This window comes from Hetaerina americana, unplaced genomic scaffold, assembly GCF_022747635.1.
Source record: "Hetaerina americana unplaced genomic scaffold, ioHetAmer1.1.p SCAF_1, whole genome shotgun sequence".
Classification (NCBI taxonomy): Eukaryota; Metazoa; Arthropoda; class Insecta; order Odonata; family Calopterygidae; genus Hetaerina; species Hetaerina americana.
The window spans coordinates 179,636-193,102 of NW_027286069.1; the positions used below are offsets into that span (position 1 = coordinate 179,636).

General features: G+C 45.6%; 1 pseudogene; it reads right to left on the minus strand.

Moving 5' to 3' along the window:
• Window positions 1-1,651: 1,651 nt before the first annotated feature.
• On the minus strand, window positions 1,652-1,769 carry LOC139697562 (5S ribosomal RNA; annotated as a pseudogene).
• Window positions 1,770-13,467: the final 11,698 nt, after the last annotated feature.

A 13,467-nucleotide genomic window follows, 5' to 3' on the forward strand; every position in this document is an offset into this window, starting at 1 on the left:
AAGTCTTTTAAATTGCATTTGGCAGTTACCTAGTAAAAATGTAACCGATGAGAAAGAATTGCAGTTTTGTAATCAATCCATTTCTACACTCTTTTTTAAAATAACACGGTTCAGCAGCGGATATCGTAGATTTAAACAGTTCAATTGTTTATGAGCTTCGAAGTCATGGGCTGAATCCTTGATGCTGGGTAATCCGAGTTTATGCTGTCATAAGGTCTGGGAGGAGACACTATTTCAAATGGAAACATTTAAATCTTTTTTTGTCAGTTTCTTACAGTTAAAAGCAGGTCGTTTCAATTAGGTTTCGTGCCATGAAAAAAGCCATTATTTCCACACACGTAAGTCCGTATTGCGATGCACTCCATCTAAGTATGTAGTCATCTCAAATATATATGAAGTTTGTTGTACGTACGAATAGCGTGAAATGTCTTTTGGAGAGAGTACATTCCGTTTACCTAAAATATAGTAATCACAGTGTCGCATGCAAATGGGGACGAGGTTGTGAAGTGGCCCGAGGGGTGAGTGCTTTCACCACGGGGGGGGGGAGGGGGAGGCAAGCGTCCGGACCGGCCCCCACCCCACCCCATTCACTCCTCCCTCGCCCCCCCCCACACCTCCCTTTCCCAGACCACCCCGACCTCGCGGCGCCGGAATGCTTAAAAGTTCTCTTGCCCGCAGCACCACAAGGCAAGTAGTCGTTTCGACAGCTCATTCACGCACTTAGGAACCACCTAATTAATCCTACTTTTTCCTTAATCTCTAAATGTAATTTCTGCCAAAGTTCCCTTTCCCACATTCGTCCTACTACCTCACTCACTTTCCCAGCGATCCCCTGGTTGTTTGACGGCGATAGACAACGGACTAGAAGTTGTACGTATATGATTCAAAGTGGCCGTATTATGGAAATAATCATTTCAAATCAATGCCTCCAAGTGGATAGTCCATAGGTATGAAGAATATGAGAAATAGTCTACCCTTAAATAATGCAATTGCATCGTAAGAATGATTGGAATCAAATCTTCATATTCCTACCTATGATATGATCAAAAGTTTACCTTCTGTACTGCAATGAAAGAAAGAGTGGAATAGATGGAAGGGATGAAACGTGGGGACATGAAGAGGTGATATTGGGTGGAAGACGTGAATGGGGAGCGGTGTCAACCGAATCTTATGATTGTCTCTGACATGATACTGGTCATTTCACATTTGATGGTTAAGAAATCAAGATTAATATTTAGACTGTAAAAGACAGCTGATTTTCTATATGCACAAACCAAGAAGATAAAATCTCACTCCCTTTATTGGTGGTCATGTAAAACTCAATAGTGTCATTCATTAACCAAGCCATTATTAAAAGAATTTCATTCAGGCATTCTATTCTCTGTTGAAAAAAATGAAACCAAATCAGAAATAAAATCGACAGTTTTCGCCGTTACTCGGTGGACTTGATACATTACATATATTTATTTATTTAGTTTTAGTCCGAAAATGGAACATTTTGGCCTTTACATCAGACTATTATCAATCGGTCACATTTACAAAAACCTGATTGACGGAGGAAAACCCACCCAGGTGGGTATCGAGCCCTCAACCCTTGAAATGGCAGACGGGGACGTTACCCCGCCGCTACCGGGGTCAGCAAAAAATTGCATGCCAACGGCACCCGGTGTTCAAAGGTGGTCACCTATCCAAGTACTTTCCGGGCCCGACGCAGCTAACTTCGGTGATCGGACGAGAACTGTTGTTTTCAGCGTGGCATGGCCGTTGGCGTTATCTAATAGAATCAAAGCAATTCCACATTTAATATTCATTGACGAATATTGATGTTTGCACCACTGTATGGCATGATCATCAGGAGAAGATGTTGAAACCATGGCCGTCAATAAATATCAAATCGGGATTTGCTGTGTTTCCATCATCTGTATATTATTAGAAAACTTCATTGCTTGTTCAGAATACCCGAAAGCCTAAGTGTATACCATCTGGTTATAAACATGATTGACATGAAAACAATCAGCTACACTAGTAATGTCTTGCGACTATCTTGTCGAAGTTAATTTTTTCACTTACCGGAATACGCCGAGTTGTGCGCCCCGCGAAATGGAAATTCGAAATGGTCATGCATATCATCTCTCTCCAGCGTATAGTACAACCGAAGAGGAGCATTACCAGATAGATATTAAACATGTGGGTTAACGTAAACACTTTTGCAAGTCCATAGTTCGCTCTCATTTCGGGGGGAGGGGGCGTAATGGCGCGGAGGGCAGGGCTGCGGCGGAGATGACCCCACAGACGATTGGCGACGGGAGGAGGTGGGGGCGGCTGCCGGTCACTCCCGTGGGGGGTCACCGAGGAGGCCCACCACCCTCTCCATTCTCATTCCGCGGGGCCGAAAGGGGTTTATTATCAAGAAAGGGCGCAGAACCGACATGGACGGCGGCGAGGGGGAGAGAGGGGTGCCAGGGGGGGAGAAGGCGGGCGTAGCCGCTTGGAGACGGTGACCCGGTAAGATTGCGGGTTGCGGGCGAGGGGGTGTGGGGGGGGGGGTGAAGTGGGGTGTTTAAGTGGTCGAGGGGATGGTTGGGGAGGGGAGGGAGAGTAGGGGCCGATCACGCGGGGATGGAGAGGGCGAAGTGGGGCCGGGCGGGCGAGGGAGTTGGGCGCCACGCCCCCGAGCACGCGAGCACGGCCTGCCATTGGCCGGGCGGCGGCGAGGCGACTGGGGGCGAGCCGTAATCAAACGCCGCGGAGAAAACGCCCGCCCCACGAAATGAAGCGAGCTCTCCCCATCGCAGCCCGTGCTGGAGGCCGCCTGCTGTTCTTTATCTACCTATACATCCACACCCCGCCCCGCCCCCGTCACCGAAGCAACCCTTCCTTTCCCACAAATATCCCCACCCCCATCCCCCCTCTCTCTCTCTCTGTACGACTACCGCCCTCTCTCTTCCTTTCCCCCCTCCTCCCTCTCCCACCCGCCAAAATTTTTGCCATTCGTTTTCGAAAATTAATTATGGCGGCAGGGCACGACTCCCCACTGTGGCGAGGAAGGTTTAGTATAAAACCATTGCGATTCGCCGTCGGAATGTTTTCATTTCATTTGCCCGCCCTCTTTGGGGAGAGCGGGGGGGGGGGCCCTTCCGTGCGGACGGTGGGCCGCACGATTTCTACCCCCTTCTTTTTTCCTCCCTCCCCCCCTGCCCTGCACATCCACCCCCCTTTCGCGCGGCGGGGGGTGGGGGAGGAAGGAAAGAAGGGCGCACGGAATCTCGGTGACCCCACGGACGACCGTCGAAATCCCCCTCGACGCCTCCGCCTCCACCCGAAGTCCCGGGATGAGACGAGGAGAAGGGGAAGACTCGGAACGCTGGGAAGCAAGCGTTCATCCCGACGCTGCCCTTTCCGCGGCCCGCTCGCTCTCTTTCAACCCGTTTCCATGACCCCTTGGAATCCCACCCGTTCGGAGGGGTCGCCGACGGTTTCATTTCTACGTACGTAAGAATACAGCCCCTTCGCCTGTCTCCACAGCGTCGTTTCTCTGATCTATGAAATCGGAACCGGGCTCGTCTTCCCCATTCCGCTCAACCCCTCACATCACTCTATCCCCGCTTCTCCATTTATCCTCCCTCTGTCGTAATTGCGTCAAATTGCTCGTCGCCGTCGTTTTCTCCTCCGGACAAGTCTCTCTCTCTCGAAAAACACTCGTGGTTTGGATACGTATGCATTTGATCAAACGATAATTTATATATAATTTAGGTACACGGCGTTGGCAACTTCGTCTCTCGTATTATGTATTTTTCCCCCCGAGAGAGAGGCCTCCATTCCCTTCCGTCCCCACCCCATCCCTCCGCCCCCCTCTGCGTCAAATGAAAGCCGACAGCTGGTCTCGTAGCAACAATTCATTCGACATCGATTCCATTTCGACGGTAATAAAATGGAGAGTTGCAGAGGGTTAGAATAATGGAGTGGAGCTCGGGGGGACCTCCCCATCACGTACCAATGTCGGGGGAAGGGGAGGTGGTGGCAGGCAGGCAGGGGGGGAGTGGTTGTAGTGTTGGTGAGAGCGGGGGAGAGCAACGAGGGCCGCGGCGAGCAGGGGGGGCCCGGCCCCCTTGAAAAAGGCCCCCCTCCATCATTAAAGAGGGTGCAACCTATGATTCAATTGTTTCGCTTGTCCGCGACGGAATCCAGACAGCTGGGTGGGGGAGGGTGAATGCGGTGGGGGGGGATCTTTGGGGATGGGATTAAAGGGGTGGGAGGTGGGGAGGCAGGGCGTCGGATGGGGGTGTGGAGGAAAATGACAGGGGAGTGGGAATAGGGGGGAGTGGCCAAAGGAGAGACGCCTTGAATCTCTTGGATAAAAAAAATTTGAGGCCTGAAAAATAAAAAAATTAACCTTGAAGTGTGTTCTTTTAGGCCTGATGGTCCGAGTGAGTGGCGTGCAATGAAATCTTAAAGGAATCCTTTATTATACTTTCCAAATATTCCCTCTTCGTTTATTGCAGTCCAGCCCCCTCCCTCCCCTCCAACTCCCCCACCCCTCCTCTCCTCACCTTCATCGGCCCCTCTTCAACCTTCAAATTTTTTTATCGTCACGGAGAGAGGAGACTTCTTTGACTGCCACGCGGTCTCTTTCCAATTCTCCTTCACCCCCCCCCCTCGGTCCCGCCCCCCCCCCAACCCTTACCACGATTTCTGTCGCCTCCCCATCTTGACGACGTCATCCTCCAAATCACGACCGCCTTCTTAACCGTTTACCTTTCGGCCTGGGAAGAGAGTTCGTCTCCCGAATTCCGGAAATTCGCGATCTCGGTTTCTTCTCCGCGTTGCAGCGAAGGGAAAGGCTCGCGGGGGTGAGTGTTTCCTCCGGCCGCCGTTCTCTTTGGAAGGGTCGCTCCAGGAGAAAAGTAGCGTGGAATCTTTAGCTCACTGCGGATCAGTGGTTTGGGTAAAATCGGTGAAAAAAATATTCCCTCGCCTGCCTAATGGTGACAAAAAATCGGTCTCGTACCACTGAAACACGAGTTTTCAGTGGCACCTCTTGAATTTGCAATCTCTCGCAATTCGATCTGATGAAAAGGTTTAACAAAAGAAATCCTCAAAGACTGTGAATCACTAAAGAAGACATCCTGGTAGGTGAGAAATTATTTAAGAAAAGAGAAAACCTCGCCTTAATTAATCTGCTCTATCATCTAATACAACATTCTTCTCTGAAGAGGTCTGCTTGGCAGGCGAAACACGTGGTGTTAGGGTTTCTCTAAGGCAATTACCTACCCCCGCTATCCTCAACCTTCCCTACTAGTATTTTTGTTTTATCTGTATGATTGACAGACCACTGGCATAGGAGGAATCCTTGTAAACCATGAACGAGTGAGTGAGTACGAGTGTGAAAGATCTAATGCACAGCAAGTGGTTGAGCGATTGAGCGTTAAAATAATTCCTTTCCTTACCGTTTGGTGTGATTGACGGGTCAATGACACCAGAAATCTTAGTAAACTCCAAACAGTGTGATTAGGTGTGATTCACCAAGGTCCCTGTTTCCGAACACATCCGAGAGATTGGGTGGATGAGCGAGACCTCGCATCAATCCGTTTTATATTTTTGTACTAATCGGTATGATTGACGGGTCACCGGCATAGGAGGAATCCTTGAAAACCCTGTGTGTGTGTGTGTGTGTGTGTGAATGCGATTCACGAGAGTGACTATTATCCCTAAACACACCCTAGTGATCGAGTGGTTGTAAGACAAGTTTCCTTTATTTATTTTTGCATCGTTTTTGTGTGATTAAGGTACAAGAGAGTCACTATTCCCCAAGCACAACCAAGTGACCTAGTGTGTGTGCTTTCTATCTTCTACTTACTTGTCCCTTTGCTTTTACCTCCACCCCTTAAACAAGCCCAGTGCCAATGAAGTTTACGGTCTCGGCTATTTCGTTTTCCATCTCATACAACTGATTATTATTATTATCAATGAGGCGCATACAAAATTGCAGAGTATGAGCCTTTAAGCGTGCAGCAAATGGCGAGCATCATCTGAAAGAAGGGGTTGATGGCACGAGGAGTCCACTGCCGCAGACGGACTTGGCGTACCAATCCCCTGCTGACGACTATGACGATAAAATAAAGAGAATGAAACACCAAGGGAGAATTCTCTCCCGCGAAGTAATGGCTTTCACCGAGAGAGGGAGGGGGGTTGGGGAGGGAAACTGGGAATCATTTGAATACCTCAAGAAAGTCAAGAACTCCCCATAAGTGGTTTTAAACTCCATCTCCCGGGACTCCACGGAACAATGGGCGGGTCCAATAAGAGAGCCCAGCGAACCCTTCGATTGGGAAACACCTATTTAAATTATACGCCAAAATGATGTGAAAGTCATTCCGATTAGGTCTCGTGTTTTTTTTCAAGATTCCTAGCGTAAGCATTAGTGTTGGGGAAGGCGGGACGATTTGCCCTCGACTCCATCCCTCGGATTTGACCTTCCGACCTCCCTCCCCGCCACTCTCCCGGCGAGCACGTGATCCTTGCTGCTGCAAGCCAATCACGCGCCCTCCCATCGCGGCGATCTCGGAAAACGGAATAAAAGCAGAGAAAAGCCCCGTGGGAGAAAATATATCTTGGGCCAGGGTGGTGTAAGAACCTTCATGGAACAAATCCAGCCATTCGCTCAACACCAATTCCGCTAAACTCCAAATGAAATGCCTGCAAGGCAATATTTCCGTTTTTGACGAACGGTTAAATAGTCTTTGAGTTAGACTTTGTGGTCCTCTCGAAGCGACACTGGGTAGTTTTATTTGGTACGGTTTAATTTCGGATGTGCATGTGTGTGGATGGTTCAGTGTCGGTTTAATGTCGTGTGCAGCGTGAATAAATCCCCTTTGACTTATCGACTAGCGAGTCTCCGTTCCTTTGCGCCGACCAAATCGAAAAACATCCTGTCCCATCCACTTAACTTTTATCGTGGTTTTGATGCGTGCAATAATGCTCACAAAGTTAGGTTACATATTACGTGCCATAAAGATTAATAGCAGCTTCTCTCTTAGGCGTTAGTTTTATAGTCGGATTCCTAAGTAGAATTATAAAGATGGGAAGGATGAGGAAGGCTCAACGAGGACACCCACGCTACCAATTCATGCACCACTTGACGACATCAATTAATGCGGACGAAATTACGAGAGAGGAAGGGAATTGCATGCAGGGTGGACCGCGGGCCGAAATCTCCGATTTGAAAGACTTTAACGAGTGAGAATTATGGCGACAGGTCAGGTTGCCTCGGAGACCTGTGTACCACTGGAACAGTGCCTAGTATTTATATTTCGCCGATCCTGAGCCATTGCGTATTTATGTATAATTTACGGGATTCAACCAATCATTTATCAATTAATCAATTCAACAGATTCAGGTGAGATGTAGTGGAAGTTCGTCATAATGAGAAAAACAAATGTGCACTTTTTCACAGATTTATTTGTAACGCGCAACGCGTTTCAGTTCATCGAACAATTTTCAGGTACAAGACAAGATTCAACACGTGATACATCAAATCCATAACTGTTTGAGGAAGGGGGGGGGAGAAAAGAGTGAGGAGTAAGGTAGGTGGGGACAAAGAAGGGAAATATGGAAAACCCAAATAAGCAGGGAAACTTAAGAAATGGAGAGGTAAAAAGAGGGGGGGATAAGCATTTGTGGTCATTATTTGAGAGGATGATGGCAGGTAGCTGGTGTCCTGGCAGTGGGAAGGAGGGAAGAATAAAGAAGGGCGAAGCGGGAAGGAGACAAAGAAGGGATGGAGGGAGGTTGAGGGATGAGGTATGAGTGATTCTAAGACAGGCATTATCAGGGAGGGGTTGTTCAACACTTACTGAGAGTGGAGTGTAGGGGGTGATTAGATGGGAAATATGCAAAGGGTGGAGTCAATAGGAGAAAGGGAGAGTTTCACTTTTTGCTTTAAAAATGGGATTCTGAGGAGAGGAGAGTGGTTCACAAATATATTATCGTTTAAAAGAACATTCATATTTAATTTTAGAATTTCAAGTTCCTCTAAAATATCATGTCTTTTACCCTTGTTTTCGTAGCGTAGAATTTCCGGATTAAATTAACATGAGTGGGATAATAGTATATCCTTAGCTAGGAGTGATGTTTCATCAAATGTCATCAAGCTTTTTAATGTTCTTTTATTCTGGTTTTGACACGAATTCAGGTACGGCCTATGTAGCATGTTATTATTTAGGTATTTGGAAGTAACGATTCAGGAAATATGCGTTGGATGCATGAGTCATGAACGCATAAGACCGTAATCTCTGATTTCAAGTGTTCTCCGATGATGAACCTAGATTTCATCGATCGTTTCGCAAGCAATAACGAATGTCTTAGCATGACTTTCCCTTGGAAGTCATTGTCTTTGGCAGCCAATTTAATTTTTGTTCATACAATGTCATTGGCTCCAGTTCAACTTTTCATTCAGAGAAAAATTAATGGAAATGTGACATTTAAAACAAAATATAAATTATAAAATACTAAACTTCACAGTAATAGTAACACTTGATTGTTTACTGTGTACACGTCGTTTACACTTCCAGATGTTTGGAGTAACCATCGATAAAAATTAATATTTATTTCTTGAAAGTTTTTTTTGTTTCTCAGAGTGGTAGAATAAAGGAGACTAATAATATTCAAAATGTTGCAAATCCCACTGGAATCGTATCATCCAATGAAAATGCTGGCGATTACTTCAAAGGTGATGCCTACCAAAGAAATTAAATCCTGGAGTGGATAAAAATATACATATATTTTATACATATACATAAATATATATACATATATTTTACACACATATACATGTGTGCGTGTGTGTGTGTGGGTCGCGGGGTAGTCCAGGGGGTAGAGCGTTGGACTACGGACCGGAAGGTCCCGGGTTCGATTCCCGGGCAAGACACGCTGGGCACCTGGAGCTCCACCTAAGCTATGTGATTTATCGAGTACCAGGTCTTCCTGGGAAACCATAACCAGCACAGGGAAAGGAACTGGCCCCCCTCTCCTGATGTGTGAATTTCACACGCCTTCGTGCTTAGTACTGGGTGAACGCTACCATCATCTACCAAACCGAACTTGATGTTGAGGTTGATTCCTGTGTTTATGGTTATGTTTATACATATGTATATATACATATATTTATGTACATATATATATATATATGAACAATTTCAGAGTGTAAAAATCATTCGCCTTGACTGGGATTCGAACCCAGATCCCTCAGTATATGGCTGCGTAGATTTTCGCGGCGGTGGCTTGAAGAATTCTGCATGTCCGGGTTTTCACCGCGTTGTTGTTTGAAGCCGACAACAGTTTCGCCGAAGTTTCATCCGGCGTCTTCAGGTCGAAGATGCCCGGAATCAGGAAATCTTCGACCTGAAGACGCCGGATGAAACTTCGGCGAAACTGTTGTCGGCTTCAAACAACAACGCGGTGAAAACCCGGATATGCAGAATTCTTCAGATCCCTCAGTATCCGGTCGAGTGCTTCAGCCACTTAAGCTATCGAGGCGTCCTGTTAAAATCTGAAATTTTGGGGCTTTTAAAGGAACAAGATGTTGTGTCGAAATACCATATACAATGTCACCGCGTAATCGCGTGTGTTCCTGCAGGGAAACATTTGATAGTGATGGGGGATTGGAACGCGACGGTAGGCGAAGGAAGAAATGGTGATGAGGTGGGGGACTACGGTTTAGGCACGTGGAATGACCGCGGGGAGAAAGCAAGTGAGTTCTGCAGGAGACAGGGCTTAGTCATCACCAACACTTGGTTTAGACCCCACAAAAGACGCAGGTATATATGGAAAATGCCAGGTGACTCAGAGAGGTATCAGCTAGATTATATTCTGGTTAGGCACACGTTTAGGAACAGTGTAATAAATTCGCATAGCTTCCCGGGAGCGGATGCGGACTCTGACCACAATTTAGTTCCTATGAAATGTAGGGTCCGTTTTAAAAAGATATGGCAGGGGCGGCGGGTTAGAAAATGGAATGTAGAAGCATTAAATGGTTTGAAAAGGAAGGAGTACAAAAAGGCGGTAGAGGAAATAATGGAGGATGGTAGAGAGCTGGGTACTATCGAAGAAAAATGAGAAAGGATCTAGATAGGGTTATCGAGAGCCGAAAAAGACACTATTGGAACCGTTAACGCTAAAAGGACTAGGAAACCATGGATCACGGATGAGATGATTACAAAGATGGATGAGCGGAGAAAATGGAAGAATGTAAATACAGAATTAGGCAAAATGAAGTACGAAGAGTTAAACATTAATTTGAGGCGGGCGCAAAAAAATGCAAAGTAAGCATGGTGGAAGACGCAGTGCGAGGATATGGAAAGTTTGCAGAGGAAGGGTGAAATCGGTGCGCTGTACAGCAAAGTTAAATCTTTATCGGGAAGTAAGGAAGGGAGATCTATGCTAACAGTTATAAGGCGGGTAGTATAATAGTTGACGCAGGAAAGATCCAAGAAAGATGGAAGGAGTATATAGAAGAACTGTATAGTAACGAACTTATAACCACAAAGATACACATAGAAAAGGAACACGACCTAGAGGAGGATAGCTTAGGCCCAGGCATACTCGATGATGAAATAGAAAAGGCATTAAGGGAGATGAAACTAAATAAAGCCGGGGGGTGGATAACATTCCCGCGGAATTACTGAAATGTTAATGGAAATGTGCGAGGAAGAGGCTATATGGGCTGAGTTTTAGTATCTATGAGGAAAGAATCTGGCCGGAAGACTTTGTGAGATCAGTGTTAGTTCCCATTCCAAAAAAGGTAAAGACTACATCATGTGACGACTATAGGCCAATAAGTTTGATTTCCCACGCAGATAAAGTTGTTCTCAGGATCATAAACAAAAGGATAGAGTGTAGGGCAAATGATTACTTAGCGGATGATCAGATTGGGTTTAGGAAGGGGAGAGATACGCGTGATGCCATTGCAGTAATGTGATTATTAATCGAGAGGAATATAGAATACCACAAGGAGGCATTTGCTTGTTTCGTAGATTTCGAAAAAGCGTTTGATAGAGTGAATTGGGAAAAACTCATGAGTATATTGCAGAAAATAGGAATAGATTGGAGGGAAAGGAGGCTAATCCGCAACCTGTACATGTCTCAGACTGCTCAGGTGCGAGTGGGGAACGGGGAGTCCGGATGGGCAGTGTTAGAAATACGTGTAATGCAGGGTCGCCCTTTATCACCGTTGTTGTTCAAACTGTATGCTGAGGAAATGATTAAAGAGGCATGGGAATAACTGGAGGTAGGAATGAAAGTGGGCGGGGAATTCGTGAAATCAGTTGGGTTCGCTCATGACCAAGCTTTAGTTTGTCAGTCAACCAAGGAGTCGCAAGCATTGCTGAGTGAATTGGAAATTCAGTGCGACAGGTATGGGATGAGAATCAATATTAATAAAACAAAGGTTTTGCGATTTTCTAGAAAGAAAAAGGCTAAGCTTCACATTAAAATAGGAGGGCAAAAACTGGAGCAGGTAAAACAGTTTACGTATCTCGGAAGTGTTTTGGACCAACACCGTCAAAGTTGTAGGGACGTAAAGAGAAGAATTGCGCTAGGCAAAGAGGCTTTCAAAAGGAGGATGAAGTTGATGACAGGGACGTTGAGTAGGGATATTAAGAAAAGACTCGTTGAAGCTTTCATATGGAGCGTAGCTATGTGCGGTGCGGAAGCGTGGTCATTGAAGCGGGAGGATACACGTAGACTGGAGGCTTTTTAAATGTGGGTGTGGAGAAGAATGAAGAAGGTCAAATGGACAGACAAGAAAACAAATAAGGAAGTGCTAAGTGTAGTGGGCGAAGAGAGGGGTTTGTTGGGAGAAATCCTATGGAGGCAGGAAAAGTGGATGAAGGCGGTATTGACCGGCAGTGGGATGTTGAAGACTGTGATAGAGGGGAGAGTGTTAGGCAAACGAGGAAAGGAAGGAACAAGATAGGGATGTTGGACGGGATGCAGGGAGGAAGAAAGTACTCAGAGATGAAGAGGGACCTGATGCAGAGTAGGATACTAGATTTTGTGTTGTTTTGGGAGTCACTATTCTATTTGGGAGTCAATATTTATTTAGTAGCTGTGTCCATCCAGAAACCAACCTTAACCGGTATATTACCTAATAATGATATATATATGAATATCAGTAATAATTGCTCATTTCAAAATGAGACTTTTGTGCCTTTCAAAACTTTCCAAAACTCCGGATATTTTAGGTGAAATCTCCGGCGGTAATTTCAACCAAACTTTCCAAACTAATTGAGTTAGCATAGATTACGTGCCTTCACGTCCGAAACCTGTTTTCCAAAATAAAGAAAGTCCCTAGACCTAGTTAATCTCTCAGATAGGTCTGAGATGTGTTATATGTACTGATTGCCGTGGAACCATGTCTCAGATTACTGGACATTTAAGGAGTTATTCGACCTTTAGCCCACTTTTGGTTGATTTGGTTCATCTCTTGGCCATTCCGATCTTTTCCAGGTACCGAAGGTACGGAGATTATTGCGTGGCAGCTCCATTATATTACAATGGCCGACACCATTTCGTGCTGAAAGGGTCGTTTCTGATTTTAAGGCATTAAGTGACCATCCAGATCGCTGTCTCTATGAGATATTCGAACAAAGTTTGAAACGATTCTGCTTGAGGTCAAAGGGATGTGATGCATCAAACAAATGAAGGCTCAGGTACGCGGATAACTCCTGAAGTGACCACCGAACAAAAATCACTTACGACGTTGTTATGCATACTAGATGGTTGGTCATTTCCATACAGTGACGTTTCTATGGTGCCTAGTTGGTGACGGAGTGGACTGAGTGGGCTGTGCGGGGCCTGGCCATGACTCACGTTCCAATCCGTCCCAGGACTAAGTAGCATATTAATTTAGGAAATCGAAGGCATTGCCTGAAAAGGATTCAAATCCAACTTCCACCCTTCGTGCCTATTTGAATAGTAGCAGCTGTCCATGCAATGCTCCACTAAAGAAATGCTTGCGGTTTTAATTTTACACGCCCATGAATAACAGTTATAACACGCGAACATACTGAAGATTAAGGCGAAATCAGAAGTAATTTCATTTATTTATTAATAAATTGATTCAACGATTTTTTGGGGCGAGATTAAGAATTTAATAGTCCCTTCTTTCACCTAACCCATGGACATAAATTAAAGACGAATACAAACACATTTGCCCTGGGTGGAGGAAAACCCACTCAGACGAGATGCGAAATCGCGACCTCTGGATTGTCGAGCGAGGACGCTACCCCGCCGACACCGGGGCTGGCCCTCATTTGTAGGTCATATAAAGAGAAAATGAAACGGATTAAGAAAGAAAATATGATTATTCCATGTTGTATTATCTTAAACATGATTGAAAGCAGTACTATTAATAATCGTAGAATCGTAACTTGTATTAGGAATGTACAGGTATAAGGCATGAATTTCAAC